The 8682-nt window shown below is 35.1% G+C and overlaps 1 protein-coding gene across 1 annotated transcript in view; it reads left to right on the forward strand.

Moving 5' to 3' along the window:
- The window catches only part of LOC149800476 (von Willebrand factor D and EGF domain-containing protein-like), an 83466-nt gene that overhangs the window by 20769 nt on the left and 54015 nt on the right, over positions 1 to 8682 (forward strand). The window lies entirely within an intron of this gene.

Here is an 8682-nt window from a genome sequence, read left to right on the forward strand (position 1 = left end):
ACACATTTCTGTAGGCATAGATCAATTTAGACTGATGAGAAACCTACCAAATAATACCAGATTTGTCAAAATCTGTGTGTGCTTACGATTGGTATGACTTATTCGACTCTAAGATAAACGTTCGTGTTGTAAAGATCTAGGAGCACTAACATTCAAATGATTATCATCGAATTATATGGTACCATCTCAAAGCGGCAAGGGTAGAGGCACGTAGGTAGAATATAGAATATGATGATCCGTTGATGATCCGTAATATCGCAAGCGACACCAAGTAAAAAATATCAACTTTTTTACTTGCATTTTCACACATTTATATATTTCACAGATCAATTTAGACTGATGAGAAACCTATCAATTGATATCAAATTCGTCTAAATCGCGTTTTTAAAAAATTACTAATGTTATAACTTATTTGCCTATATGGAAAACGCTCATTGAGGAAGACATTGAGCGGACATACAGACACACAAAGATGTACTTTATAAGATGCATACACATATTATATATTGTTGTATAGCTTTCCTTATATGTTTGAGATCTATAACATTAAAATTGAAATATGTGGTACCGTGGCAAACTGCAATGGTAGAGGCACGTATAAGTCGCAACCGATATCGAGTCAAAAATACAAACTATTTTATTTTCATTTTCACACATTTCTGTTGGCACATATCGATTTAGACTGACGAGAAACCTAACAATTGATATCAAATTTTGCTAAATCGGTGTTTATTACTATTGTAATGACTTATTCACCTGTTTGTTAAACGATCGTATAGAAGACATTAGGAGAAAAGACAGACAAATGAAGACGTACTTAATAAGATACACACACATATTATTTACTGTTGTACAGCTTTAATTATATTCTTCAAATTTATAGTATTAGTATCGAAATATGTGGTACAATCGCAAAACGGCAATGGTAGTTTCACGTACCAAGGATATGAAGATCGGTAATGTCGCACCCGATATTCAGTAAAAAGAACAATCTTTTTTATTTTGCATTTTCACACATGTCTATTGGCAGAGATCGACTCAGAATCATGAGAAACGTATCAATTGATATCAAACTTGTCAACATCGTTGGTTGTTTGCGATTGGTATGACTTATTCGCCTATATGGAAAATATTCGGTTAGGAAGGCACTAAACGCAAGGACGTACAAATGAAGACGTACTTCATAAGACGCATACACATTATTTACCGTTGAACAGCTTTTATTATATGTGTCAGGTTTATAGAATTAGCATCGAAAAAATGTGATACGATCGCAAAACGGGAATGGCAGATGGACGTAGCAAGGATACGATGACCGGTAACGTTGCAAGCGATACTGAGTGAAAAATACCAACTTTTCTATTTTGCATTTTCACCCATTTATATTGGCACAGATCTATTTAGACTGATAAAAATTTATCAACTGATATCAAACGTGTCAAAATCGTTCTTTGCGATTGGTATGACTTATTCGCCCATATGGAAAACTTTCGTATAGGTCAGATGTAGGCACACGGAAAGACAGATAAAGACGTGCTTAATAAGATACATACACATATTTTATAATTATGTACAGCTTTAATTCTATGCTTCAGATCTATAGTATTAGCATGGACGTATGTGCTACCATCGCAGAACGGGAACGGTATATGAACGTAGCAAGGATATGAAGATCAGTAAAGTCGAACCCAATATTCAGTAAAAAGTACACTTTTTTGTATTCTGCATGTTCACACATGTCTGTTGGCACAGATCGAGTTTGACAGATGAGAAACCTATATATTAATATGAAATTTGTCAAAATCGGTGTTTATTTACTATTGGTATGACTTATTCGTGTATATCGAAACCGTTCGTAGAGGAAGGCATTGGGCGCACGAACATACATTATGAAGACGTACTTAATAAGAAGATACATAAACATATTATTTACTGTTGTACAGCTTTAATTATATGCTTCAAATCTATAGTATTAGCATCCAAGTAGGTGCTACCATCCCTAAACGGGAAGGATGGAAGCATCAAGGATACGAAGATGGGTAAAATCGCAAGCGACAATGAGTCGCAAATGGCAACTTTTTTATTATTCATTTTCACACATTTTTTTTAATTATTTTTTTTTTTTTTTTTTTTTTTTTTTTTGCACAGATCGATTTAAACTGATGAGAAACCTATAAATTGATATCATATATGTCGAAATCGGTGGTTGTTTACGATTGGTACAACTTATTTACCTATATGGAACATGTTCGTGTAGGAAGGCATTTTGGCGCACGGAAAGACAAATGAAGACGTATTTAATAAGATATATAAACATGTTATGCTGTTGTTTAGTTTTAATTTTATGCTTCAAATCAGTAGTCAGCATCGAAGTATGTTGTAAACTCCCCCTCCCCTTAGTATGCAACTGCAAGCACACTTTGTCAAATGCTAAAAGGCACTAACTTTCTTGAAAATTATAATAATCAAAAAAAAATTCCGGATTCGTATATTATAACGTTATAATGCGCTTTCATTTTCCGTCAGGTGGGTCTCCAGGTCGAGTTGTTATGAACAACAGGAAACAGTATCGTACATTCTTTGCTAAGCGATCGCTCAGGTGGTGCAGTGTCTGTACAGAGCGTCCGCCTTGGATGCGAGAGGTCGCGGATTCAAACCCCTGCCGAATCACACTAAAGACATAAAAATGGTACTAGCAGCTGCCTCTTTTGGCGCCCATCATTAAGATATTGGTGTGAGGATAATGTGATTGGGTGGGACAAAATGCTGTATGTTTGTGGCATGATGCCACATTGCTAGACATCATTATAAACTGTCACAATGCAGACATGGTAGCGATATGATTGCATTTTTTTTTAAAGCTACGTTAAAAATTACACACACACACACACACACACACACTTTGCTTAGTTATTTGCTATTTGAAGAGATGGAATATTGTTCATATTTCAACCGTTTTTTATTAATGATCATCGATGTGACCAACATATACGATAATAATACTCCCGATGATGATGATGATGGCTGTTGTTCTGATTTCTGTATTACTACTGCTCCATGGGTATATTATATATCGAACTTGAAAACAGAAGCACTACCAGCAATAAAGCAGCTGTGAAAACAAATCGCACTTAATCGATATCAATATATATTGACATCAAAATGAACGTCAAATGCTCTGTGCAACTGTATCGAAATGAACTATTACATGCTGGGTTTTTTTTCTTTTTTTTTGGGGACAGTTTTAGACCGAAAAAAGTAGTACTTCAAGGCTCTGTCTATGGTATAAATATGTTCATGTACACTTTTCCATTGTAACTTTAAGTGTATAGACTGCAAATACGATGAAGCACAAATCGAGGACGTCGAGTGTTAGCATTGGAACAATGTTACTACTTCGGTCGAGAAGGATAACGACCAATATATGTATTCCTGCCCACTACCATGTAGGATGTATCAAACTGTATATTACTGAAGCGCTCTTTGTCGAGCGTGCTGGTGTGTGTGTACAAAAACAAATGGAATATAATAACTTTAACTGAAATATATACAATTAAATTCTATATAAAAGTGATGCGGCACCTGGGAGTAAAGCAAAAATGGAAGAAACAAATTTCCGGATCGCTACTATCAACAGCAATGGGATAGACAAAGCGAAAGCAGACAAAGTAGCCAAAGAAACAAACTTTGGTGTAATAATGATACAAGAAACACACTATAGAATTAAGCCAGAGTTCGAAATTTTAGTAGAAGACAAACTTAACGCAATAAAGATATGCAACAATTTTGCAAATAATGATATTAGAGTTGGTTGCAACAATAATATTTTTAAAAAGCTGGGAAAGGTTTGAGGAGGGGGGAATTTTTTAAGGGACGGTTGCTACGTGTTAAAATGTTTAATTGGCATATTATAAATGTGTACATGCCAGCTAATAGAAATAAGAAACTAATTTTAAAGAAAACTTATACACCTACCTACAACAATATTCGATGGAAAATCTAATCATAGGGGGAGATTTCAACTGGGTAACTATAAATTAAACCAGTCTAGCAGGATTGATAAATTTTACGGAAATTTTTATGATCCATTAATATATATTAATACTGCAATAACCAACCAAAAGCTATCAGACCATTTCATGCTCACTATTGACCTAAAAATGAAAAAAATAGAAAAATGTGGGTCAGGACTATGGAAACTAAATAATAAGATTTTAAATGACAAAGAATATGTCGAAATAATAATTAAAAAAAGAAATTGAAACCGTCAAAAATGAAGAAAATAGTAATATAATAATTGATTGGGATGTTTTAAAAAACAAAATAAAAGGAATAAATATTCAGTACTCAAATAGAGGGCGGAAAAACCCCAGAAAAAAAAGACAAACACGAACTCAAATTAGAACTAAGCAAAACAACAAACGACGATGGAGAAAGAAAAAAAAAAAACGATTGACAGACAAAATTAAAATCGTTGAAGAAGACGAAAATCAGGGGAGAATAATAAGGGCGGGAAAATTTACAAAGATCTACAACGAGGCAAAAAACGTATATAAGCGAGAAGAATTTAGAAAAGGGGGCGATACAATTTTAAACAATATCAAAATAAACAATGTAACCCATACTGTAAAAGAAGATATCCTAAATAATATTTCCAAATATTATAAAGAACTATACACCACACACCACACAGAACATATACTTCAGCACAATCGACAGCTACTTAAAAAATGTCGACTGTGAGATGACATCAGCAGTACATAGAGACCAATGTGATGATGTCATCTCAGATGAAGAAATCACAAAAAGTATATCAACACTCACAAAAGTCACCAGGGAAAGATGGACTCATCGTGGAATTCTACCAAAAGTTCCACGGTGAACTGACGCCGATCTTAAACGCTTTGTATAATAATATAGTTTTAAGTAAAAATAAAATGACTAAATCTATGAGGGAGGGAGTTATCACAATTATATACAAAGGGAAAGGGAATAGAGACGAGATTAAAAACTGGAGGCCTATATCACTTTTAAACACGGACTATAAGATTTTAAGTAGGATTTTAACAAATACAGTAAAGGGTAGGATAAACAAGATAATTAATGTAAATCAAACTTGTGGGGGAGGGATATACAAAACAATATTTTAAACATTAAAACTATAATTAACTACATAAATGAAACTGGTATGATGAGTGCTATGGTACTCTTCGACCAGGAGAAAGCTTTCGACTGATTTGAACAAAACTGTATAAAGAATGTTTTTAAAAAATTTGGTTTCGGACCCAATTTCCAAAATGGACCAAAATCCTACACACTGGGATAATTAAACGGGAAATGCACGAAAGAATTTGAAATACAACGATCAGTGATACAAGGATGTCCACTATCAATGCTAGAATACGTAATGGCAATATAAATCCTACGTCACACGATAAGAAACAACCCAGATGTGCAAGCAGGGGCGTATTAACCATTAAGCAGACTAAGCACGTGCATAGGACACCAGGGCCAAAGGGGGCACCACAAAGTTGAGAAAAGGGTGAAAAGAAAGAAAGAAAAAAGAATGAAGATTTGTAAAAAAAACTGATACAACTAGTGCAAATTGATCATGATGTTCTGTTTCTTGATCATGGTACACCCTAGGGTTATCTTCTCAGGTGTACGTGGAAAAGAGGGGCGCGCCAAGATTTGTCAGTGCTTAGGGCACCAGTGAGCCTTAATCCGCCCCTGATTATACAAGGCATACAAATACCAAACCTAAAAAAGAATTAAAAAATGCTCTAACATGCATATGATTGCAACATCTTTAGAAGAGAGGGGAAATGCTATAAGCGTCGGGTTCCAAAATAAACCACAACAAGCACGAAATCTTAAAAATAGTTAACTGGAGGGGCAACCACCCTGGATTATCGCCCCCCCCCCCCCCCACACACACACACTTACTGAGAGACACTGTAAAGGCTCTAGGGGTTTACTTTGGTAATAAAAAAAAGAAGCTGTAGAAAATTATGAACATATTATCAATAAAATAAGAGAAAATGTGAAAATCTGGCCATGGCGCCATTACCTATCATGGAGCGGGCCCAAGTGGCCAAGACTTATTTATACTCAAATATTAACTACATAATTAAATCCATAGATATGGATAATACAATTTTAAACAAAACAGACAACGAAATAATAGATTATATATGGAATCATAAAATGCATCATGTAAAAAAAGAGACATTATATAGGGCCAAAAGTAGAGGGGGCTTGGGGTTGCCGAGCCCTCTACTACTATAATTAACTAACATAATCAATAGATTAAAAAAAAAAATGCACTCAGACCCGGCTACAGCGTGAGAAGCACCGTACATCTACTGGTTCGGCTTCACCTTGAGAAACCGACCAGAGATATACAAAAATAACAAATTAATATAAAAAAATCGAAGTGCCACGCAAACATATGAGAACTAATTTTAAAATATAGAGACAAAACAGATTTATGCAAAATTTAATAAGTAAAAGTCACGCTTGGATTAGGGAGGAGGTAACCAAAAATATAAAATGTAGAGTAGAGCAGGACAACTGAGGGTGTAAATTGGACAAAAAAATTGGAAAAATTGGGGAAAATAAGATCTGTCAAAACACAAAGTATAATTTTTAAATACCTGCACAACACCTGGCTAACAGGCGAAGAAACAATCAAACATCGTATGCTGAGGATAATGCCGAAATGCCCTTTATGTAAAACAGCGAACTTCACCAAACTACATACGATTGTCCAATGTGATAAAACTAAACATAATAGGATAAAGTTAATAATGAAAATTTGCAAAAAATATAAGTATAACAAAAATAACATTTTATTCATAGATTTAGACTACGAAAACAAAATCGTTCTAAAATGTATAGACTATATAGTAACTACGATGATATCCTGTGGACAGGTGATAAAGATTTTTAAATAAGATACGTGGTAAAAATAAGAATATTAACCACAACAAGAACTCAGTACGTCTTACGACGAATAGATACTTACCGTCAGGTTGATATAACGCAATTGATGTTGGAATTGGGGGAGAGAGGGGGAGGGAGGAATAGGTATTACAGACCGAAGGGTCGCGTAGCGCAATTGCGAGCTGATGCCATACCCATACCCCCTCCTCGCACCCCACAACAGCCATATTTCAAAGAAAATTTCAAATTCTATTTCAAATATTTCAAAGAAACCCATATAACTTTTTTTTTTTTAAAAGAGAAAAGGGAAGAAAGGAAGAAAGAAAAAAATAAAAGAATTTTGTAATTTAATTTTTTTTCTTCTTTCTCTGAAAGAAAATTCTAAAGACATATATAAGAAGGGATACAGGGAAAATATAAGGGGGGAGTAAATGGCGATGACATCATGGGGCTAAGTCACAGGGCTCAGTGAAGTGCATAGGCCCATCATGAGTCTTTGAAAACACCCAATGTAGAACATAAACAGACAAAATAAAGACACAAATACATACTGTATAACACTTAGTTTAAAACCCTACTAACTTCTCCCGCACTGCATGGTTGACCACTATAGAATAATGTGGTCTCATAAATACGTTTGGATCTTTCAATAAAGCATAATCAGATAAACTAAATAAAGGAGGCCTAACGCGACCCAGGAAAAACACATAGAGAATAAAGAAGCGTGAACCTTGGATCGAGCGTAACCTACCTATCAACATCTTTAAAGACTATTATGAGGAACGACACATATTATCACTCGAATAATAAAATAGGAAATTATTTTTTTAAACAAAATCTAAATAGTACACCATTCCATCGTCAAAATTAGAAAACCATAAAACAAATTAAAAGATACAATATAACATCATAAAGGAAGAAATACAACTGGGAAAGATATTTGATCTATACTTGCTGTCTCAAACATAAAGAAAATATAGCATACACACAATATAACACCATTACATATAGCAAACACTGAGACCTAGGCGACATATAGCAAAGGTTACAAAACATTTCAAGGGAATGAACTTCGAGCAAGGTGAGGGAAACCAGACTCGGACGAACAACCCTTTAGATAACACTATGGAAACATAAATACCCCATCAAAAATTCTAAAAACTAAATTTTTTATATAAAATTTTGTTTTAATAAAACGTAGAACACATCTGAGGGGGAAATACACAAATATAAAATACTTTTTATTTTTTTGGGGAAATGGGGGCATCTGTCCGTTGCCCCCCCCCCCAAAAAAAAAAGTGTGTGTGTGTGTGTGTGTGTGTGTGTTATTATACCCATTACATTACTTGCAAAATATATATGGTGCTGACATTTTTGGCAAGAGGGAGACCTACCGATATTCTGCATATAATTATTTTAATGTTTTTCAGAGCGAGAGTATTGGGGCCTGATCTGTTCAATATATTTCTCAACTGATACAGCAGGTATAATCAGAGGCGTAGCTGGGGGGGGGGGGGGGGGGGGAAGGGGAGTACATATGTCCCCGGGCGCCAAGGTACAGGGGCGCCAAAATGAGGCTTACAACGTTACATTATAATAAGTAAACAAGGGTAATATTCAAAAATGTGATTAAACGGGGAGGGGGCTGGGGCGCCAATTTTATAGTTCGTCCCCGGGCGCAAAATATCATAGCTACGCCTCTGGGTATAATAGAGACCCGCCCCCCCCCCCCTCCCC

This window comes from Sinohyriopsis cumingii, chromosome 5, assembly GCF_028554795.1.
Source record: "Sinohyriopsis cumingii isolate HCF-2022 chromosome 5, ASM2855479v2, whole genome shotgun sequence".
Classification (NCBI taxonomy): Eukaryota; Metazoa; Mollusca; class Bivalvia; order Unionida; family Unionidae; genus Sinohyriopsis; species Sinohyriopsis cumingii.